The following is a 24,265-nucleotide window of genomic DNA, read 5'->3' on the forward strand; positions in this document are numbered from 1 at the left end:
ACCAATATCCGGGGCCCACCACAAGCCCACTGCATGGACAGGTCTGGGCAGGGGCCCGAGAAACCGTCTGTACAGTCATATCCCAGGTGGCCCTCATCTCGCGAGAAATCTTAGAAACACAATTGCTCAGGGTCTCCTCTGAGGACTGTGATGTTAGGACTCAAATTTTAAACCAAAGCCCTTCCTTTGAAATCTGAATTCTGTACTTTCTTGCCTTCTTTTCCCAGTGTGACCAAGGCAAGTGGAGGAGAAAAAGCACAGTGGGTCCAGGGACTGGAAGTCCAGTCCCGGCTCGGCCCTGCCTAGCTTGTGTGATCAGGGCAGAAGCCATTTCCTTTCTCTGAGCTTTAGTGTCCACACCTGTAAAATGGGCGTGGCCTCCCTGTCTGCCTCACAGGGTTGTTGGGAGAACCAGAGGAGGGAGCTCTGGCTCAGAGAGGTGAGGAGGTTCCTCCTGCTCCTCTGCCCCATCTTGTGGGCAATGGAATTGTCCAGACTGAATGGCCAAAGTAGGAGGAGCCCCCAAAGACAGGGCAGTCCCTGGGGGTGGGAAGCAACCAGGTTATAAAGGAGCCTGGGAACACAGCAGAGGAAACATCAGGATTTAGGCTCCCCCCAACCCAAAACCGTACCTGGGTGGCCACAGGCAAGGGCACAAGGCAACCTCACACAGTTGTACAGTTTCCACACTGCACAAACACTCCTAGCAATGCTTTGCCTGTTCAGTTCTGGCTGGTGTGGTGCTACCTCGGCCCCAGGCAGGGTCTTAGCACCAAGTGCTGCCCAGGGGGAGGCCTTTTCTTCACTGTCACAAAGGTGCAGCATAGGCTAGCAGTGGTTGAGTGTGGGAGCCACTCCAAAAGCCCAAGTGGAATGGCCTGGACCCCCTGAGGACATGGCGGGAGGGAAACATCAAAAAGAGCAGCAGGGTCGCCTCTGCCCGTTGCACGCACCAAGGGCGCTGTACTGCCCCATCCTGTCGAAAGGGCCTTTTTTCCTGTCCTCAGGCGTAAGTGGGTGTGTTCACCGAGGGCCTAGCGGCCTCCCCGTCATCCCATCATTAAGGGTCTCCCAGCAGTCAGGCTACCAGAGGCTCAAGCTGCCAGAATTTGGTTAATACATTGGTAAGATACGTCTTTCTTGTGTCACGTTAGCAGGGGGATCAAAGGCATCTGGTTTGTCCTCATGGGATCCTCAGGGTAAATCCAGGCTTCTGAGTCGTAAATACAGGCGGTTGTTTCTGGGCTCATGGTAACTGCTGTGCTTCGAGAGGCCCATGGCTTTGCCTGGGAGCCCCCATCCACCTGGATGCTTAGAGCCTCCTTATTCCTAACTGCTCCTGGCCTTCCCCACTGTGCTTCCTGAACTTGATGGTGAGCTGTCCTCACCGTGCTCCAGTGGTATGACCCTAACCATGCCTCCACCCCATCAGGCCTCCCTGCCTTCGCTTGGGCTGTTTCCCTCCACAAGGGATCCCTTCATCAGTATACTCACCTGATGAACTCTCTATCTATCTATCGAAGACTTAGCCCATGCATTGCCTCCTTCAGGAAGCCCTCCAAGGCCTCTTCCTGGACTCCCGGAGCACCCTGGGCATTCCCTCCAGCACAGCACCACATTGCTTTGAAATCCAGTGCTTTGAGGTAGGGGCGTAGCTCGGGGACTGGGAAAGGAACTCATTTTTCCCAGGTGCTGCTGAAATGGCTCATTGTTCTCCCACCATCATGTCCTCCTTTCTGCCCCAGGAACACTGTCAAAGCCTCAGAAATTCTTCAGAATTTGCTCTTCCAGGTCCATGGCCACTCCCTCCACCCCCACCTGACCTGACCTAGTCCAGGTTGTTATCCTTTAACTTTTCCTCTCCCTTAAATGTGGTGCCCTCTGGACTCCTCTCTGTTGGTGGACTTGCATGGCCTCTGGGGCAGGTCCTTTCACTCCAGTAGTTTTAACTACCAAACATGGGCTGATGACTCCCATTCTTTCATAAGCACCTACTATGTGCTAAACTCAATGCCTGTAGAGGTGACATTCAAGTGTGTCAACAGAAAATAACCCAAACTCTGTAAAATAATATAAGAGGTTTATTTTGAGCTGAATATGCATGATCATGGCCGGGAGAGCCACACCCAAGAAGCCTGGAGCAAGTGATCTTGCCGTGGTTGGGGTACAGTTTAGTTTTATACATTTCAGGGAGACAGGAATTACACATAAATCAATACTTGGAAGATATACATTGGTTTGGCTCAAAAAGGCAGGACATCTTGAAGGGGGGGCAGGATTGCAGGTTATAGGTGAGTTTAAATATTCTTTGATTTGTAATTGGTTAAAGAAATGAAGCTTTATCTAAAGGCTTGGAATGTTTTAAGTTAAGGAATTCTGAGGTCAGGGATTGCTTAAGGCCAGGAATTCAAGACCAGCCTGAGGAAGAGTGAGACCCCTATTTACTAAAAATAGAAAAATCATCTGGGCCTCAGGGTGTGGACCTGTAGTCCCAGCTATTCAGGAGGGTGAGGCAGGAGGATCGCTTGAGCCCAGGAGTTTGAGGTTGCAGTAAGCTAAGAGGTTCCAATGAGCTACGATGACCCACTGCACTCTATCTACCTGGGGTGACAGAGTGAGAGACTGGGTCTTAAAAAAAACAAAAAACCAAAAAGATAAGGAAGTGTGTTAACAGAGACAAGCCACTGGACACATACCCAGAATCAAGTGATTTGTTAAGTAAATTGAGGATCTGCAGATGTGGTTAAGTAGCCTCAGGCTTGTTAATGAGTTACAAAGGGCATCTCTAACAAGGGAGGGAGGCATGAGGAGGCGTGTCTGATCTCCTTTCAACTCAACTTTAGGGTATTTCTGGAGTCCCTTGGCCAGGAGGGGGTCTATTCAGTCAGTTGGGGGGCTTGAGATTTTATTTTAGTTCACAAGTTTGAGAAAGGAATGAGAGACAGAAGGTAAATAAGCCCAAGAACTTTCTAGAAACCAACGGGTACTAAGAAGCAATAAGACAGACCTGCACTCCCAGCCTTCCAGGAGCCCCTGAGCTGCTCTGCAAAGGTCCCCTGGATGTGACTCCTCTTCCCAGAGTCCTGCTGCCTGAGCTGTGCTCCAGAGCTAACTCCTGGCCAGCCCTCCATGGACTGGTCTCAGCCCATCTGTCTGGCTTCACTTTCTGCTGCATCCTCTTAGGACTCAGGTAAGTTTCCCAAGCTTCTCAGATATTAAGAATCAGTTGGGGGCTTGTTAAAAAAAAAAATCAGTAAAAAGATTCCTGGGCCCCACCCTAGATTTACTGACTCATAATCCACAGGTGTTGAGGGGGACCAGGAATATGTTTGCTATTGTTTTTAAAGAGCACCAGAAGATCCTTGTTACCCAGGAAGTCTAGACAATACTTTTCTAGGCTTCTCAGTGGGTCTCAACACTAATACTACTAACAGTAGAGCTGTTAGGAGAGCTACAAACAGTAACAAGGAGACGCAGGGGATCTCATTCCCCAGAGAAGGATTTAAGCGGCCTAGGCTACTCAGGAATTCTGATGGTAATTCTAAGACCTGAGTTGATGGTTAATATGCAAAAGAGCCATGGGATGGAGCTCAAGAGTCTGTTTCCCACTAGCACACGGTCCCAGGAAGGTTCTGTCACTAGTGGTACAGAGGCTACACTGAGAAATAGTTTCTAGCCACGTTAGACTCCTCAACCAGGCTGTTGCCCAGGCAGTTTTCTCTTCCTAGAATGGAATACCCTTGCCAACTTTGTCCTCCTGGAAAACTCATCCTGGAGGTAGGAGAGAATGGGTGGAGAAGTACCTTGTTTCCTAATCTATTAATAACTTGAACTAGATAATTTACATCCAGTTTAAGTCCCGTTCTTTTGCTTGCAGCAGTCCATTTTCTGGTTCTACTCAGTTAGTTTCTCTGTTGAGGCCTCCACCTGGTGGTGCTGATGTGGGAGTCACCTGAACCTGAGTGGAACCACCTGCCCTCTGTTTCAGACCCGGGAGGTCATAGGAACCAAGCAAGACTGAGCCAGCACGTCACAGCCTCTGTCACATGGCCAGCCCTAGAGCAAGGCCTTACTTTTTCTGAGGGACACAGGAATCAACATCCATTTTGTGTGTGTGTGTGTGTGTGTGTGTGTGTGTGTGAGAGAGAGAGAGACAGGGTCTCCCTCTGTCACTTGGGCTCCTGGGTTCAAGCCATCCATCCTGCCTCAGCCTCCTGAGTAGCTGGGACTACAGGTGTGTGCCACCATTCCCAGCTAATTTTTTTTCCTTTCTTTTTTGTAGAGAGGAGGTCTCGTTATGTTGCTCAGGCTGTTCTTGAACTCTTGGCCTCAAGCGATCCTCTCACCTCAGCCTCCCAAAGTGTTAGGATTACAGGCATGAACCACTGTGCCTCTGTGGGATCCAGAATTTACATGTACACCACAGGGGAGATAAGATCCAGGAAGTAGTGAAGTCACAACATCAGCATACACTAGAAGAGTAATAGGAACAACAAGTAAATTACTCAGTGTCCATTAAGTCCAACCCATTTTATGAGGAAATCCAGCCCAGAGGGAGGAGGGGACCTGCCTAAGGTCACTCGGCTTTTGCTGTTGTTTATTTGTTTGTTTGTTTAAGAGATAGGATCTTGCTCTGTTTCCCAGGCTGGAGTGCAGTGGCACAAACAGCTCACTGCATCTGGAACTCCCGGGCTCAAGGGGTCCTCCTGCCTCAGGCACCCTAGTAGCTGGGACTACGAGGTGCTCACCACCATGCTCAGCTTTAACTCTTTCCTGTATAAAGTTTTTACATAGAAAGAGTATTTGGAGTTGGACATCCAGTAGAATGTGAGCTCTATGATGTGATTGCAGAGTCTGTGTCTTGTTCACTACTGTGTCTCCATCACAGCACCAGGCACATACTAAGTGCTCAGGAGGTGTTTGTTGATCTAATGAATGTGTGAATCTGGAGAACTGGGATTTTAATCCTTGTTCTGCTACTAAAAAAGCTGTGTTGGATCTGATCCAGGGGTGAAGTTCTTCAGTATAGGTGGACAAGGAAGTTGGAATGATAAACTATTTCTGCAAGAGTCTGAGAAGGGAGTCATATCTCTCCATTATTCAATAAGCAATTTCTAGTTAACAAGATGTTCTCATGGTCTGTGATTCTCCTAACCGTCTGGAAGCAGGTTATTTTTTCTCCATGCTCTGATTACCATCCAATGTACCGTATATTTTATTTGTTTATTGTCTGCTCTCACTGGAAGGCAGGGACTTTGATTAGTTTGGTCACTCCCTTATACACTGGTTGGCACAGAGCCTAGTTAATGAAGCTTTCCTTTCGTATCTCAACCAAGCCTTTTAAACCCTCTAGGTCCTGAGCGGCTCCGCTTTGAGACTCAGAGAGGTGACGTTGCTAGTCCAAGGTCACACAGAGATGGGCTCCTGACCACTATCACCACCCACGCAGCTGCTAAAGGACGCAGTCATGTAAACCCGTGTGGCACAAGCTCCTTCTCCTTCCTCCTGCCCTTGACTAACGCTTTTCCCCCAACCTCTTCTGCACTCGCTAGCGTGTATATGCATCTGCCCCGGATGCCTGAGTCCCCATGCCATTTGTTATGCTTGCGGCTTTGGGAGACACGTGCTACTGGGTGAATGAATCGAACGTCCCCACCCCCACCGACAGCCAATCACGGCACGCCGGAGCCCGGCCACTTCCGCCTATTGCGGGCCGCGGCGGGGTCCGGCGGCCCACGTGAGGCTCCGGAGATAAGAGAGTGGGCGGTGATGCGCCAGGGGCGGGCTCTCCCAGCCTCGCCACCAATCAAAGAGCCCGCCGAGAACGAGAGGGGCGGGGCTGACGTGGGGCGCCAAGGCTTAAACGTGACGGACAGGTGGGCGTAGGGAGGAGTCCTGAGCGAGGAAGCGGGGAGTGACGGGGGACACTGCCCAATAACGGGAGGGGTTGGGCTGCCTGGACCAATAGGAAGTCTGCGAGGCGGGGCCGGGGCTGCAGCAAGTTCGGTTGCGCGGAGACCGCAGCTGTTCTCTGTCAGTGGAGGCAGCGGTGGTAGAGCCGGCGGCGACGACTTGCGGTGGCGCCGAGGAGGTGAGTGTCCGCGGCGCTCTGCATCTTTCTCTTCCCGTGGCGGGTCGGAGCGGGTGAGCGTGCGCCGGCGCCGCCACGAGGGACGCTTATGTAAGGGTCGCGCGCGCAAAGGCGGTGCGGGCTGCACCAGTGACGGCTCCAGGAGACAGCGGCGGGCGGTGCGCGACGTGACGCGACGTGCGCCGCCTCTCCCCCTCCCGCGGGGGGGCGACCGGTGCGGACCCGCCCCCGGGTCCCTCTCCCGCCCCCGGCCCGGCGCGCGCAGCCCCCGGCCGGCCGCACAGCGAGCATCCCTCCCGCGCGGGAGCTGCCCGCTGCGTCCCACCCTGCGGGCGGCGGCCTTATTCCTGCTCTCGGGCCCATTTTGCAGATGGAGAAACTGACGCTCGGAGCCCTAAAATGCCTCGCGCGAGGTCCCTCAGGGTTCGAGCCCAAGTCTATCAGAATCGGGAGCCCAAGTTGTCCCCTTCATACTGGATGAGGCTCAGCTCTGAAGAAAGCCGTGGCGTGTAAGGCGAGGGTTTTCCTTGTTCCCAGTGCCTGCACTCCGTCCCGGTAGGATCCTCCTAGCCACCCTGTGGGGCATTCTCGGTTCCACTTTTTTCTAATGACGAAGCTTGAGGCGCCCAGGCGCAGCGATTCGCCCAAGGCCGCTCAATTAGGTGGGGCTGGGCTCAGCCCGTTATTTCTAGGTTTTAGTAGTTTACAACATGCATTCGGGAAATGCCCTCCTGGGCACAGAGTCAGAGCCCTGGCTTTGTGGACCTGCCATGCAGGTTCCTCCCACCGTGACTTGCTCCGTGTACCTTCATCTCTGAAGAGCTCTTTCCTCATCTCACAAATGATGGAGTTAGGCCAAGTCCCTAGGTCCTGGCAGCTTTGAAATTCTTAAAAATCTGAGTATGTCTTTATTTTGTGAGACAGATAGGCCAGGGCTCATTATCCCCATTCTCCAGCTGAGAACACTGAGGCTCAGAGAAGTACAACACTTGCTGGATACACCTGGAGTCTCCAGAGTCTTTGCCATGTGCCTTCCCTGTTGCGTCCTTACCCACTGCCACCAGTAGCCCTGGCAGGCCTCCCTCATGTCACGCTTTCCCTGTATGTGATGCAGTTACTTGTGCTGGGGGTGGATGTGCTCAGCATTTCTCTTCACTTGTAGCTACAGCTGTCTGTGTGCATGCTCTTTGTTAACTCTTGAACTTTTAATCGTGTTCTTTGCACACCTACCATGTGCAGAGCCCTAGACTAGGTGCTGAGAGAAGGCGGGGGTGGTGAGGTTAATCCTTGCTCTAGAACTGCTGACAAAGTGATTGTGGGAGAGAAAAATAAACAAAACCTAGGCAGCAAGTCAGCATGCCGCAGATGTTTGTAGAGCGCCTGCGGGAGCATTGGCCCGGTGGAGGACATGGAAGAGGAAATTCAGTAGAGGCCGGAAAATCGGGGGAAAGCACGTGCTAAGACAAGGGAGAGGAGAAGTGGACTGGCCTCAAGGCTGGAAGGGGATGGATCTGGGAAGCCTTCCCGGAGGAGGTGAGTTGTGAACGTCTTCTTGATGCCACTGGCAGTGGAGAAGCAGTGATTGGATTTGAGCTGCGAAGAGTTTATTATGGAGAAATTTTATTGTGAAGTAGAACCTGCAAGAGGAAGGCTGAGGATGGTGGAAGGATGAACGTGGGGGAAATTGGGGGAAATAGTAAGTACTTCATGATTGAGTGTGAGGAACTTGGTTGCTGGGAAGAGGCCTCTGCAGGATATGTAACCAGGTGAGGGCACTAGTATTTGCCCAGGTGCAGGTAAGTCAGTGACTGGAAGCCAAAGTGAGGAAGTAAGTTTGGATCCAAAGGCAGCTGGGGACTTGGCTGGGCTGTGAGGCCCAGCAGCAGGCCTGAGCTACAGGTTGTATCCCGTCCTGTTCTGGCTGCTCTTTGAGAGCAACTGTCCTTTGTTTCCTAATGGCTACTCCATCCTGCCAGGCCCTGCCCTCTGTATAGTTGCTCAATATCTGTTTTTTGAATTAATTTAGGCTGCCATCCAAAGTTTCCCCAGTGTGCCCCACGTACCCTTCTATGCCTGTCTCCTCCTCTCTCTCTGCTGAAGCCTCTGGCACCCTGGCTGCCCCTCTCTGTGCCAGTTCTCACCTCCAAGATCTTCCCCAGGAAGGTGGGGTCCCTCCTGCCTTTGATATACCATACAGGTGGCTTGCCCTTTTTTTGTGCTGCCCCTTGCTTTCTGCCTGTCTCACTTCCAGTACCCCAGGAGCTGTGCTAGGGTGCCTGTCCTCCCAACACCGCTCATGGAGACTCTGGGACCAGCTGCAGGGCTGGACCCCAGACCCATGTCTCCTTCTAAGTCTCAGTTCTCTCTTTCCCGCTTCCCTGTGTCCTCATGGTCCCTAACACAGTGCCAGGAACAAGTAGGCGCTTAATAACTGTTTTGGGTGAATTGTAGTAGAAAAAGGCTCAAATTGGAAGCCAGTGAGGAGAGAAGAGTGAAATTGGGGAATCTGGAAAGGGGTTGCATTTGGGGGCGGTGTGGATGTCCAGCACTGCGGCCGGTGTGTCAGGAAACCGGGGAGCCTGTCCACACCTCTCTCTAGCGCCCTTCTGCCTGAGCTGGGTGCCTCATTCAGATCACCATTTTCATTGACAATCAGTGTGGGCCTTCTCTTTGGCTGCCTCCCGGTAGCATCCTCTTCTGAACGGGTCCCTATGCCCTGTATCGTGGAAGTGCCCTCTTTGGAGGAAGGTTTCTTATCCAGAGAGAGCGCTTGCAGAAGTCGGGGGGCATTTTGACAATTCACTATGAAACCTCACCTGGGCCTGCCTGACCATGCCTTCATCTCTTTCTCTTAGCTGCCTCCCAGTCTCAGCTGTGGACACTCTGCCTTAGGCGTAGGGCCTGATAGTGGAAGACGGGAGATGACAAAAAGAACAAACCGTGGGCCGGGCGCGGTGGCTCACGCCTGTAATCCTAGCACTCTGGGAGGCCAAGGCAGGTGGATCGCTCAAGGTCAGGAGTTCGAGACCAGCCTGAGCAAGAGCGAGACCCCAGTTCTACTAGAAAAATGGAAAGAGATTATCTGGCCAACTAAAATATATATAGAAAAAATTAGCCAGGCATGGTGGCACATGCCTGTAGTCCCAGCTACCCGGGAGGCTGAGGCAGTAGGATCGTTGAAGCCCAGGAGTTTGAGGTTGCTGTGAGCTAGGCTGACGCCACGGCACTCACTCTAGCCTGGGCAACAAAGCGAGACTCAAAAAAAAAAAAAGAACAAACCGTTTCCTCTCACTTGTTGAATGAGAAGCTCACCTCATCTTGGCATTCAGGACTTTCTACTACGATCCTCCCTGTTGGGCTTTTTCTTCCATTTGATCCCACAGGTGTCCTCTTCTGCCTCAGTCCTCATATGGAACTATCACCGTTCCCTCAAACTCGCTTCTTAGTGTCCCTCTCTGCTCTTGTCCTTGGTGACCTTGTTTTCTGCAGGGCCTTTCCTCTTATCTTGTCCTGTCAAAATTGAATTATTCTTTAAGACTCAGGGCACTCCTTCATTAAGCCTTGCCAAATCTTCTATTCATGTGGACTGGGCTTTGTCTTTTGATGATGATGATGATAGATAATGATTTGTTGTTAATAATAAAAAGTAACCTTTATGAGCTCTCACTGCGGTGGCTGGGACTTGCTGAGCCCCTTACGTACATGTATGATCTCATTTGATTATCACACCAACCTATCAGAGAGGTACTGTTAGATTGTCTTTTACAGATGAGCCACGCATGTGGGTGAGACACAGGTGAAATAATTGGCCCACAGGCACACGGCTAGGAAATGGCCTGGCTCTCAGGCTGACTGCTTCAGTGCCTGTCATCCTCTCATCTCTCAATCTCTCATGTGTCTTTTTAATTTTTTTTGGAGACAGAGTCTTGCTCTGTTGCCCAGGCTGGAGCGCCATGGTGTCAGCCTAGCTCACAGCAACCTCAAACTCCTGGGCTCAAGTGATCCTCCTGCCTCAGCCTCCCAAGTAGCTGGGACTACAGGCTTGTGCCACCATGCCCAGCTAATTTTTTCTATTTTTAGTAGAGACGGGTCTAGCTCTTGTTCAGGCTGGTCTCGAACTCCTGACCCCAAGCAATCCTCCCACCTCGGCCTCCCAGAGTGCTAGGATTACAGGTGTGAGCCACTGCGCCTGGCCTCATCTCTCATCTGTCGTCTATTTTTCTCTTCTCTTAGCTAGCCCCCAGCAATTTGCTTTTTGGCACTTTGGGGGCAGAGCCTGAGTGTTCTGGCATATTCCTTATGTAAGAAATGTGCTCAATAAATATTTTATTGAACTGAGTGCACGAGACAGTTGCTGCTTTGACATCATCTACCAAGGCAGCTAGTTTTCTCTGAACATGGATTTGATCCCTTTCGTGGCTTGCTGGCCTGTGTTTCTGTTTTGCTGTTTACTGACCAGTGGCTGGAGCTGTCTCACATGTGGCCTTTCAAAAGTAAGCAGTCTGTAAACTCTGAAAAGTGGTCACACTGCCAGCCGTGGGCTGCCATGGGCCTAAACACGAGGTGTGCTCTTACACGTGGTAGGGAGGGGTCTCTTCAGGAAAGGGTCTGAGGAAATAGGAGACACATCTCAGGTCACAGAAGACAGTTGTTCATTAGTGTCAATTTTGTAGTGAAAGAGGAACCAGACTGGAAGAATCCAGAGGGAAGTAACTCCTGAAGGATTAAAGACAGCTCTGCCCATGAGGCTGCATGGAGTGGTTAGGAAGAGAAAGCACTTCAAGTAAAACATGAACAGTTTCTAGAACTTCTTATTCTTGTGTAGCGGGTGCTAGAAAAGGGTTTTGCTTAAATGCTTCCCACTAAGCATCCCACTAAGCACGAGTGTGTCCTCCGTGCCAGGCAGGGTGCCAGTGCTCTGTGTGCATTACCTCACTGGGCACTCCCTAGAACCCTAAGCAATGAGTGTTGTTATAATTCCCATTTCATAGATGAGGACACAGGCTTTGCATGGTTGTGGGGGCGAGTGGCAGAGCAGCAAGGGGTGGAGCCTAGGCAGCTGGACAACAGCTGGCGCTCTCAGCCTTGTGCTCTCCTGGTGGCCCCTAGAGAACCTGAGATGGAAGCAGAGAAACGGTTGTCTGAGTACTAAATCTATGTTCTTGCCACTCCTAGGTTCTCTGGGAAGTGCATAGAAAAATGAGGATAACAGTTTTTTTTTCCTTTTACTTTAGATAGCATCTGCCTTCTGGAGAGCTGACGAAACACTAAGGGTAAGTCCTGTGCCTGAATCTAGGCCAGTGGGATGCGTGGGGTTCTTCGCCAGAGCGACTGCAGGTGCTAGCAGTTTGCCATGTCAGCTCTCAGGCTCAATCAATAAAAAAGGCCAGCTCCGTCCTTGTGTGTCCCTGGTCTTTCTTGGTTTTTCATGGGAAAGTGACATCTGGCTCCCTGCTGGCCCCGTTTGGCAGCTGGCCAGCTTCGACAGGAGGCCCTACTTCTGGAAGGGTGTGGTTCCGGAAGCTGGGCAGGGAGGGTGGGGAAGCTCTTCTGGACCTAAGGGAAGAATCCCTGGGGCCTGGCAGCCTCTGAGAAGACCCCTTGCGTCAACGCAGCAAGCAGGCAGCTGAGGTACAAGACATGGCTCTGTCAGCTGGTTGTCAAAACACTTGACACGTGTTTCCAGAGGATGACGCTCAGGCTTTGCCAGTCACAATGACAAGGGGGTGAAGGTGGAATTGTCCCTTCTTCCCTCTACATACTGCTCAGCAGCACTGCCCCGTGTAACCTACAGCTGTCAGAGTTTGCCCTAATGGGGCTTCCCTGATTGCAGGTACTTGGGAGGTCCAGTGGCATCTCCTCAGCCTAAATTCCAAAGCCCTCCGGGCCGGGCTCCACCTGATGGTCCAGCCCTAGCTCTCTCTGCCCCGCTGCAAGAGTAGCTGCTGATCATGCCCTTCCCTCCAGGCCAGCTGCTTCCCTGTTTCACAGCTCACTGCCTTGGGGACTTCGTGGCTTGGAGACAACGTTCCCCAGAGCTCATGTTCAGTGCTGAGCGGGGATTCCTTGCTGCAGGGATTTCTCTTGGCTTTCCACCCATTGTGTAGGGATTTTTCTCAGGTGACCCTTCATGACTCAGGAGCTGATTTCCTTCATGAGATTTTTCCACAGTCCTCTCTTGCCCTAGGTCTTGGGCCAGCAGCGGCAGTTTTCACCCTACGATTGAAACCGTCAGCACAGAGAAGCTGACGAGTAAGGGCAGATGGATGGGGTGGCAGTGGCTCTGTCCCGGGGATGGACTCCGCCTTCCACGGTCTCCAGCACCCTGCTCTCTCTCTGCTTGCTCTGTCTTATTCTTGCTTGATAGACTTGGGTGTTATTTCTCTTACTTGTATCCCTACAGAGACAGGTCGGGGGGTGGGGTGGGGTGGATGAAGTTCCCTGCAAACCACCCATCTTATGGAACCCAGGGAAGGCTTGTTAGCAGAATCTAAGCTGCTGATGCCGTGGGTTTTTTTTTGTTGTTTGTTTGTTTAAGTTTATCATCTTTTATTGATATTTCCCCCAAAATCCATAAGTAGGAAGGGAAAACTAGTCACCAAGAAGGGCCTCCTTTTCCCAGGTCATCTAATTTGTCAAAGCTTGCTTGGCTTCTCAGTTCCCAAGGCCCTGCTGACTCCCCAGGGCTTTGCTCAGTGACCCCAACTAAGGCTCTGTGATCTAAGCTTGTCCCCTCCCCTCCTGTTTAGCTCTGTCCTGGTGATGCTGTGGGGAGGTGGATGTGGCCTTTTGATGTCCTTGTTGTTAAGTATTATATCAGAAGGCATAACCCCAGGTCGCCCCAGCACGAACAACCTCAGGTTACCTGCTTTCCGACCTCAGGTTACTTGCTTTCCGGGTGCCTCCTTGTCCTGATTCGCCTGCAGGCCAGAGAAGGGGGTGGGGGCCTGGAGTATGCTAGACCGTTAGAAGTACCTTTCCACCAGCCCTAGGGAATGGGCCAAACCCCCTATGTGGCAGTTCCTCTCCTGACAGACATCCCACATGACATCAGTGGCTGAGGCTGTGGGAAAATTCCACAATTTGGCTGTGCTGAGTCATGCTTAGTCTCTGAGGATACGTGTGTCACCTTTCCCATGTCTGTCCCTGGTCAGCTGCAGTTACTATGGAATGTTATCATGCTGCTCATTTCTTATGTTTGTACATCACTATGCTTCTCCGAGTGCTTCCTCTGACTGCTGTGCTGCTTATCAGTATGAAATGTATTAATATTTAATACAATTTAATTTAATTTAATTATTTATTTAAATAATATTTATTCTGGAAAAAATTCCTCTCTTACGGGTGAGGAAACATTTAGACTAAGTGGTGAGTTTCGGGTGACTGGTGAGTGGCATGTCCGGGTGAGATTTTGGATGCCATTCCCACCCCCACACCTGGATTTTTGTGTCATGCAGATTATTCAGAAGTTACTTTGGTTGAAAAAATTGATTTTCAATTTGTTAAAATTGTAAATTAAAAATTTAGTTCTTTAAGGGCTAGTTTTTTAAATTTAGCTTTTAGGTATAGCCTGCAAATCTTTCTGCTCTGTTTATGGTTCTAGGAAATTTTAACAATCACTTTGCAAGGGGCCTTTTGATTAATGCTTGATCCCATTTGCAAACTTAATTAAACTCATTTGAACATTTTAAATTGAATTTCTAAATTATATTCAACTTCCTGTAATTATTTTAATTCTTCAGTTTGTCTGATTTGAAAAATCTCTAATACTTAAATAACTCCTGTAAATCTAATAAATTAAGCTGACTCTTATAATTTTCTTAAACTTTCCTATACTGTTTTATATTTTATTTTCTTCGATAGCTTTATTGACGTATTATTGACATATAAATTGCATATAATTTAATAAGTTTTGACTTATGTGGGCATTTGTAAAAGCATTACCACAGTCTAGATAGTGAACATTTTCATCACCTTCCTTTTTTTTCCTAATCTTCAGAACCTGTGACACATTTTATCACATTTGGAATCCCTCCCACCTCTTCCCCCCCCCCCCCCCAAGTAACCACCGAACTGCTTTCTATTACTATAGATTAATTTGCATTTTTTGGAATTTTCCATAAATGGACTCATACTGCATATATTCTTTTTTGTGTTTTTTCACTCAGCATAATTATTGTGAGATATGTCCATGTTGCATGTATTGCTGTTTCATTCATTTTATTAAGTGATTCCATTACATGGACATCACATAATTTATTTATCCATTTGCCTGTTGTTGATCATCTCAGTTGCTTTCAGTTTTTGGCAATTACAAATAAAGCTGCTGTGAATGTTTGTGTATCCGTCTTTGTGTGGACATATATTTCGTTTTTTCTTGGGCAAATGTCCAGGAATGGAGTGGCTGGATCACATGGTAGCTGTATGTTTAACTTGAATTGCCAAACTCTTCCAAAGTGGTTGTACTGTTATATTTTATAGTCCCACCAGCAGTGTGTGAGAGTTCTAGTTCCTGTATCCTCCCCAACACTGGGTATGGTCAATCTTTTTAATTTCAGCCATTTTATATGGTGGTATCTCATGATTTCAACTTGAATTTCCCTAATGACTAATGATGTTGAGCATATTTTCATGTGTTTATTATCTGCCAATACTGATTTTAAACTTAGAAATCACAAATCTAAACCAATTACTCAGTTTCATGTTTTAATTGGAATCTCAAGACTTGTTACTCTTAACAAACCAAATTCCCTTAAATATTGAAGTACATAAAGTAATAGATAACACTTAGATTTCTTAACACAAAAATATAAATATTATGGTTTTTATTTTCTTAGGCATGTCTATACTTAACCCTGTGTCTTCCTGGAATTAAAGAAGTTTACCTAATAAGGAAGTAATTACATGATTTTAAACTATAGTAAATTACTTTCCTAATCATTTTTTGGCTTTTTTTCCCTCAGTTGGATGACTTTTTTTTTTTTTTTTTTTTGAGACAAAAGTCTCACTCTGTTGCCTGGGCTAGAGTGCAGTGGTGTCAGCCTAGCTCACAGCAACCTCAAACTCCTGAGCTCAAGCGATCCTTCTGCCTCAGCCTCCCGAGTAGCTGGGGCTACAGGTATGCGCTACCATGCCTGGCTAATTTTTTCTATATATTTTTTAGTTGTCCAGCTAATTTTCTTTCTATTTTTAGTAGAGACGGGGCCTCATTCTTGCTCAGCCTGGTGTCGAACTCCTGAGCTCAAACGATCCACCTGCCTCGGCCTCCCAGAGAGCTGGGATTACAGGCATGAGCCACCATGCCTGGCCCTGACATTTTCTTTAAATTCAAGAGACCCCTGGCCAGGATGTAACTACATCTTGGCCTCTGAATCCAACTGCTCAGGAGAGCCTTGATTCGTTGCCATTTTGCCTCCAAATGAGGATGGTCTCATAGCCCATCGTCCCTAAATAGCAGCATCATGTTACCTACTCTCTTATGTAACTCTGCAATTCTCTACCCAGGGTGTTAAGCCATTTGACTAGATTCAATTAATCTATTTAAGACTTCCTTTCTTATGCACTGTGGTCACAAAATAGGTAGAATTAAATACAAAATTTGTAAAACAGATTCTGTGTATCTCTCAAGGCTTTGTCTTACCCAGGACTAGTTGTAAAATCATGCCAGTGACCCAGCAGTTCTAGCATTTGAGTCCCAGTCTTCTGAGTCCAGGTCTGGCATTTCTTCCCTATCTCTTAGATCTTTGCAAATAAAGAAAGTCTGGTATTCAGAGAGCTCTTGCTTTCTGGTTAGGCTTGGTTACCAAGAAATTATGGCACCCGCAATCAGTGCTGCCTGGTTTTTTTTCAATATGAAGGGGTGGGGAGTTGTGAGGAGAGGTGTTCAGTTGCCTTGTTTTTTTTGTTGTTGTTAAGACAGAGTCTCCCTTTGTCACCCTGGGTAGAGTGCAGTGGCATCATTGTAGTTCACTGCAATGTCCAACTCCTGGACTCTAAGCCATCCTTCTGCCTCAGCCTCACGGGTAGCTGGGACTACAAGGTGAGAGCCGTGATACCTGGCTGGGTTTTTTTTTTCCTTCTTTTTGGTAGAGATGGGGTCTCACTCTTGCTCAGGCTAGTCTTGACCTCCTGAGCTCAAGTGATCCTCCCCCTCGGCCTCCAGAGTGCTAGGATTACAGGCATAAGCCATGCCTGACCAAATGCTACCTTTTTCCTATTCTTCAGTTCACTCCCCTGGAAATGGTAAGAACTTTGGCCTCTCCCTAACCTCCCAGTGGAGAGCTACCAATTTCTTTGGAGGGGACATTGTCATCAAATTCTTGTTAGAGATTTGGATCTTGAATGATAAATACATGTGGAATTGCATCCCCATCCGGGTCACTGGGTATGGCCCTGGGAAGCTTGTGGGTAGGGTGTGGACCTGGTTGAGCACTATTGATGCAGTCTGACCTCTCCCTTGATGCATATGTGGCCCCATGTGGGTAAGAGTGAAGATCCAGGGAGTTCCAAGAAAAGGACATTTGAATGGGAGAGAAATTGGCAGGAGGCTAGCTTAGAGTTTTGCTCTGCAAGAGTTTCCCCACAGCCGTTTTTTTTTTTTTTTTTTTTTCTTGAGACAGGGTCTCACTCTGTTGCCCAGGCTGGAGCAATCACAGCTTACTTCAGCTTCCCAAGTAGCTAGGACTTAAGGTGTATGCCACCATGCCCAGCTAATTTTAAAATTTTTTTGTAGAGACAGTGCCTTGCTATGTTGCTCAGGCTAGTGTCAAACTCCTGGGCTCAAGCGATCCTCCAGCCTTAGCCTCCCAAAGTGCTGGGATTATAGGCGTGAGCTACCGTGCCTGCCCCCTCATTTAAAAAAATTATGGTAAAATACACTGTTTGGTCCATTTCAGCTGCTATAACAAAAGTAGCTTAGTCTGGGTAATTTATAAACAACAGAAATTTATTTCCTACAGTTCTGAATGCTGAGAAGTCTAAGATCAATACACTAGTGCACAAGATTCAGTGTCTGCTGAGGGCTTGTTCTGTATATAAAGATAGTGCCTTCTTGCTGTGTCTTCACACAGTGGAAGGGACAGGGTAGCTCCCTTCAACCTTTCTTTCTTTTTTTTTGAGATAGAGTCTCGCTCTGTTGCCCAGGCTAGAGTGCCATGGCGTCAGCCTCGCTCACAGCAACCTCAAACTCCTGGGCTCAAGTGATCCTTCTGCCTCAGCCTCCCAAGTAGCTGGGACTACAGGCATGCGCCACCATGCCCGGCTAATTTTTTTGTATATATATTTTTAGTTGTCCGGCTAATTTCTTTCTATTTTTTTAGTAGAGATGGGGTCTCTCTCTTGCTCAGCCTGGTCTCAAACTCCTGACCTCGAGCGATCCTCCTGCCTCGGCCTCCCAGAGTGCTAGTATTACAGGCGTGAGCCACCGCGCCTGGCCCCTTCAACCTTTCTCTAAAGGCACTAATCTCACTCATAAGAATGGAACCTTCATGACTCACTCACCTCCTAAAAGCCCCACCTCTTAATACTATTGCATTGGGTGTTAGGTTTCACCATGTAAATTTTGAGGGGATACCAATATTCAGACTACATCATACATATAATATAAAATTTACTGTTTTAACTATTTTTACATGTACAGTTCATTAGTATTAAGTACATTTATATTGTTTACAACCATTACCACCATCTGTCTCCAGAACTCTTCATCTTGCTAAACTGAAACTCTAGATCTATTAAACAATTCCTCATTCCCCATTCACCCCAGCCCAGGTAACCACCATTCTACTTTGTCTCTATGATTTTGACTGCTTGTAGGTACCTCATATAAATGGAATCATACAGTATTTATCTTTTTATGACTGGCTAATTTCACTTAGCATAATGTCCTCAAGGTTCGTCCATGTTGTAGCATGTGTTAGAATTTCGATCCTTTTTTAGGCTGAATGATACTCCATCCATTGTATGGATTTTACTTATCCATTCATCCATCTAGAGACACTTGGGTTGTTCCCATGTTTCAGCTATTGTGAATAATGCTGCTGTGGAAATAGGTGTATAACTATCTCTTCGAGAAAGACTTTACTTTCAATCCTTTTGGGTATATATTCAGCAGTGGAATTGCTGGATCATATGGTAATTCTGTTTTTAATTTTTTTGAGAACTGCCATGCTGTTTTCTGCATCAATGGCACCATTTTATTAATATATTCCCACCAACAGTGCACAAGGGTTCCAGTTTCTCCACATCTTTGCCAAGGCTTGTTATTTTCTGGGGTTTTTTTGATAGTAGCCATCCTAATGGGTATGAGGTGGTATCCCATTGTAGTTTTGACTTGCATTTTCCTAATGATTAGTGATGTTGAGCATCTTTTGATGTGCTTATTGGCCATTTGTATACCTTCTTTGGAGAGTCCTTCTTTCCCCATTTTGAATCGGGTTGTTTGTTTTTATGGTGTTGAATTTTAGAAGTTCTCTGTATATTCTGAATATTAATCCCTTGTCAGATACATGATTTGTCAATAATTTCTCCCATTCTGTGGATCGCCTTTTTACTCTGTTGATAGTGTCTTTTGATGCGCAAAATTTAAAAATTTTCATGATGTCCAGTTTGTCTATCTTTGCTTTTTGTTGCCTGTGGCTTTGGTGTCATATCCAAGAAATCATTGTCAAATCCACTGTCATGAAGTTTTTCCTGTGTTTTTTTCTAAGAGTTTTATAGTTTTAGGTTTGGTGTTAGGTAAGGGTTTAACTTCATTCTTTTGCATGTGTTTGCAGGAGTTGTAAAAAGGAGCACTGTGTGCTACACAGTGTTTGAGAGTACAGTCGTCCCTCAGTATCCGCTCCCTCAGTATCCGCAGAGGACTGGTTCCAGGACCCCCCACAGATACCCAAATCCAAGGATCCTCAAATCCCTGATATAAATGGCACAGTATTTGCATATAACCTATGCACATCCTCGCATATACTTGAAATCATCTCTAGATTAGTTATAATACCTAACACAATGTAAATAGTTGTTCTGTATTGTTTTTAATTTATATTAGTTTTTATTATACTATTATTTTTAATTTTATTTTTTGGAATATTTTTGATCTATGGTCAGTTGCATTTGTGGATACAGAACCATGAATATGGAGGGCTGACTGTATACTGAATGATGGCAGTGATGCCACTGAGTGACAGACTCCTCTCAAAGAGAGAGGAAAATGTGTCCCACCACAGGGCAGGGCATTAAATGGGGAGCAGGAGGGTGGTACAGAGAAGATTAAACCTAAACCTTAAAAAGAAAATCGCTTGACACGGCAATTCCAATTCTAGAAGTGTGACCTGAAGTATGATGGGGCAAGCATACAAACATATGAGGTTGTTCAGATTAGTGTCATTACAGCAGAAAATGGGAGATCACTCAAATGTACGTCAGAAAGGGGTTGCTACATATGCAATCTGTTCAGTGTCATACGATGCAGCCTTTAAAAATAGCTCATGTATCCTAATCAAGCTGTCACTGAAAATTTATTACCATAGAGCTATAATGCTTTTACACAAAAAAGGTATATAATAAAAAAGAATGTATAACATCTCACTTTAGGTTATTTTGGAATGCTATACCAAAATTTTTTTCTGGATGCTAGAATTACAAAATTACATGTTTAAAACATTTTCTTTGCAGTATGGTTTAATTTTAAATTATTAATGTTAAAAGAACTTAAATAGAGAAGGGTGCAATTCCTAATTCTGCTAGAGACTTAAGACTGAGTGCAGGGGACTTAATCATCAGAGTTCTGCTCTTTTACCTCGCTTCTTCAAAAATTGTTTTGGGGATAAAAACCTCTTTCCAAATGCCGTGTGAGATATAGATTCCTGGGAATGGCAGAGTAACTCAGTAAAGATTTTTTCTTTCTTTCTTTCTTTCTTTCTTTTTTTTTTTAAGAGATAGGGTCTTGCTCTGTCACCCAGGCTGGCGTGCAATAGTAGTCATAGTCATAGTCAAGGGATCCTTCCGTCTCAGCCTCCCAAGTAGCTGGGACTACAGGGATGTGCTGGAGGCTGAGATGGAATGTGCCACCACACCCAGCTAGGTTTTTTTTTTTTTTTTTTTATTTCTTAGAGATGGAGTTTCCTATGTTACCTGGGCTGGTTTTGAACTGGCCTCAAGTGATCCTCCTGCCCCAGCTTCTGGAGTAGCTGGGATTATCGGCATGAGCCACTGTGTCTGGCTCAAGGACTTCTTAAAAGACATTCTTCTCACTGCAGCTATTACAGGGGGAAAGATTTTTAAAAAAGAAAGAAAAGAAAAGGCTGTTCCTCCGTATAAGTAATGAGAAAACTGGCAAAAATTGTCAAAACCCACTTTTTCAGAACTCTGGAAATTAACCAAAGACTTGCAACAATCCAAGAGATGTTTGTTGAAGAAAAATGGCTGAAAAAATTATTCTTGTTATCAACAATAAATTATGAGGTATGCAAAGAAACAAGAAAGTATGGTTCATCCATAGGAAAAGAAGCAGTAAATAGAAACTGTCCCTGAAAAAGCCCAGATGTTGGACCATATAGATAAAAACTTTAAATCAACTATTTAAAATATGTCTAAAAAACTAAAGGAAAATATGAGAACAATGCCTCACTAACTAGAAAGTATTAATAAGTAATGGAAATGACAAAAAAGAATCAAATAGAAATTCTGGAGTTGAGAAGTAAAGTAATTGAAGTGAAAAATTCACCAGAGTGGCTTAGCAGCAGATTCGAGCAGGTGGAAGGAATCGGCAAACTTGAGGAGAGGTACATTGAAATCATCCAATTTGAGGATCAGAAAGAAAGAAAGAAGGAAGGGAAATGAACAGAGCCTCAGAGACCCGTGGAGCATCCTCAAGTGAATCAACATATGCATGGTGGCAGTCCTAGAAGGAGAGGAAAGAGTCAGAAAGAATATTTGAAAAAATAATGGCCAGATATTTCCCAAATTTGAAAAACAAATTACATGTTCAAGAAGCTCATTGAACTCCAGCTACGATAAACTCAGGGATGCACACCTAGGCATTTCATAACGAAAGTGTCAAAAGACAAAAAATCTTGGCCGGGTGCGGTGGCTCACGCCTGTAATCCTAGCACTCTGGGAGGCCTAGGTGGGTGGATCGATCAAGGTCAGGAGTTCGAGACCAGCCTGAGCAAGAGCGGGACCCCGTCTCTACTAAAAAAATAGAAAGATTATTTGGCCAACTAAAATATATACAGAAAAAATTAGCTGGGCATGGTGGCGCATGCCTGTAGTCCCAGCTACCCGGGAGGCTGAGGCTGTAAGGATTGCTGAAGTCCAGGAGTTTGAGGTTGCTGTGAGCTAGGCTGACGCCACGGCACTCACTCTAGCCCGGGCAACAAAGCGAGACTCTGTCTCAAAAAAAAAAAAAAAAAGACAAAAAATCTTGGAAGTGAGAGATAAGCAACTCATCATATATAAGCAATCTTTGATAAGATTAACAGCTCATTTCTCCTCAGAAGCTAGTGGGATGGATATTAATGCCATATGAGGCAAAACCTTCAACTGTAATCATTTCGCCTTTGAGTCATAGATGACCCTGACCTCTTCCATCTTCAGGGATAACTTGTCAGTTTAATCCCTAAATAACAATTGGTCAAGTTTCCTTTATACTTGACCTGCAAGAAGTCTGTCTTTTACCAAGTTCCCCTCTCCATGTATTTCTAGAATTACCTAAGGGATGCTTATATGTTCCACCATGCCTAGAACATAGTAAGGGCTGAAAAATATTATTAAATGAATTCAGTTTATCTGGGGTGGTTATTTCCTTGGCAAGCTGACCACTGTTCTCTTCTGCATGTCATCTCGTTCTCCCTGCCTCAGGGCCATTGCCTCGGTCCTCATACCATATGGCCTTAAACATGCAAACAGACCTATCTCATAACTTCTCAAAGTGCAGCTTTTAAAAATATTACCAGGCATTTCACAAAATTTTACTGTATGCTTGGGAATAGAAAGGAATTACAATACAGAGAAAAAAAAATTTGCCCCCAAAGGGAAATTCAACCTTTACCTCAAGAAAATTAGAACAATTGGCAATAACTTAATGGTGACCTCTCCCCCACCCATCAGCCATCAAGGTTTCAACAGATATTGAGGTCTGATCTCAACTTGTACACCCCAAGACACCGCGTGGAGCTGACTACTACTGATATTCTTTTGCTTTTGTTATTGCCAGTACTCTTTATATGTGGTTAGCACTTTCCCCAGGACTGGTTACGGTTGTGGTTTCACTGTGTGGATGACAGACCTGAGGTTCCGAGAGATTCGGTGACTCACTCGGCTTCCCTGGGAAGGAGGAGAGCCAATCCCTGCTCTCAACTCGTGGCTTTTGGGATGGAAAGCAGCAATCCTGATTCGTGGCCTAGGGTTCTTAGAGCATGCTGCTGTTCACAGGATGTTAGAATATGATGTCGCAGTGTTACAGTGCACTGACTGAAAAGACTGCAACCCTCCCTCTTTCCTTCTTAAGTCGATCACTTGAGGTGTATTTGCAGTTTCTATCACAGGAGCCATTTGTTGTCACATGGGCTTGGGTCCAAGTGAGAGTCTACCTCCCCACTGAGGGGGGGGCCCTGCCGTGTGGCCCGAGGCTGTTTCCATAAGGCCTTAAGCTTTTGCTCAGCCTTCCCAGCTTTGACTACCCCATTGGAGCTAGTTGCAAAACAGCGGTTTGGGTTTTTGCTGACCTGAGCCATATTTCCATCCCTTTTTATTTCTGATATTCTTAAATGGCAATTTCCATATCTGGCAGAATGAATTCCCTATGATTCAATCCTGAGTTTTCTCAGTTGACTGAATGGTTTAAGAAGGGCAGAAGTTATTACTGTGCAGTATTGCAAGAAATTGTTCTTCCCTCAAGCATTTGCTGTGCATCTGTGGCATGCACAGCTCTTTACCAGATGCTGGACGGCCACTATCGGATCTGACAAGGTGGCCCTTTGCCCTTGCTAATGCTGTGGTTGGAGAGAAGGAATGTGTGTGCTGGGGCAGAATATATTCTCGCTCAGGTAGTGACTGGTTATTATGGAATAGTCATAATGACTTTATTGAGTGCTGTTTCCGTGCCAGGTAAGATGTGAAATGCACAAATGCACACAGGGAAAAATACCAGGCAAGTGGCATAGTGGTAGTTCAGAGCATGGGCTCTGGCGTCAGGCAGACAGGGCAAAATTTGGGCTTAGTCCTTGACCAGCCCTGTCACCTTGGGCAAGTTCCTTAGCCTCTTTGAGAGTTGGTTTCCTCATCTATAAAATAGGGGCAATAAGACGTTCCTCATGGAGCTGTTGGAGGAGATCAAATGAAATAACTTCTGTAAAGTGACAGTGTCGTGCCTGATACCCATTGGACATGTCATAATGGTGGCTATGTTTTTATTTAAAAAAATTTTTTTTTAGACTAGTGAAGTGTGGTAGTGAGAAGGGGCGGAAAGTAGTAGAACAAGGAATTCAATCTGTAACTGACTGTGAACAATCAAGTGAAATAGCTCACGACCTTCGGACCAGCCTGTGGTGGCTATGTAAATGGCACCCGCGGAGAGTGTCCACAAAGGAACTCACTGTGCAGAGTAGGGCATGTGAGTCCAAGGACCTGCAAGACCAGGGTACTCTACCAGGTGGGTGGGATTACTCAGGAAAGACTTCTTGGAAGAGCTGGCCCTTGAATGTGTTGTCATATTTGGGTTGGTAGGTGGGCAAGGCACCAGGCAGTGGCACACTGAGCAAAGTCATGGTGGGGAGAAAAGCCAGGGAGGGGCAAAGGGTGATGCACCAGCCTCACTGGCACTGAAGAAGGCAGTGGAAGCCTGAGAGAGTGGAGAGTTGTGTGATTGATCACTGCTGAATGCATAGGGCCCTGCGCTTAGGAAGCACTGTTGGAAGAGTGTGCTGGTCCTGGGAGTAGGGAGCCAGATTCATTATGTGAATCCCAGCTGCGTGTTGGGATTTGAGACAAGAAGTCCCCAAGATGCTTGAGCCAGGAGCTACCTAGAGATGGATGTGGCTTTGGAAAACTTGGGGAAGTGGTGGGCAGGCTGACCAGGAATGAGGGGATTCAGGAGGGGGGTGGGGACCAGCTCAGTGTGGAATGTAGGGAATGTAGGGGGTGGGGGACTAGGCTGGTAGTTGCAATGGGAAGAGGCAG

At 46.8% G+C, this 24,265-nt stretch overlaps 1 protein-coding gene across 4 annotated transcripts in view; it reads left to right on the forward strand.

Annotated features, from left to right (window-relative positions):
• The first annotated feature begins 3,170 nt into the window (after positions 1-3,170).
• PC (pyruvate carboxylase) overlaps positions 3,171-24,265 on the forward strand; it is a 97,871-nt gene continuing 76,776 nt past the window's right edge. The window contains exons 1-2 of one of the 4 annotated variants that reach the window (XM_045558371.1): positions 6,033-6,091; positions 11,326-11,364. The gene's annotated coding sequence lies outside the window, so the exon portion shown is untranslated. Of the gene's footprint in view, positions 3,191-6,031; positions 6,092-6,579; positions 6,601-11,325; positions 11,365-24,265 lie in introns of those variants that run through there. The other 3 variants (XM_045558374.1, XM_045558372.1, XM_045558373.1) reach the window with 3 other exon arrangements.

This window comes from Lemur catta, chromosome 7 (assembly GCF_020740605.2).
Source record: "Lemur catta isolate mLemCat1 chromosome 7, mLemCat1.pri, whole genome shotgun sequence".
In the NCBI taxonomy this organism is placed as follows: Eukaryota; Metazoa; Chordata; class Mammalia; order Primates; family Lemuridae; genus Lemur; species Lemur catta.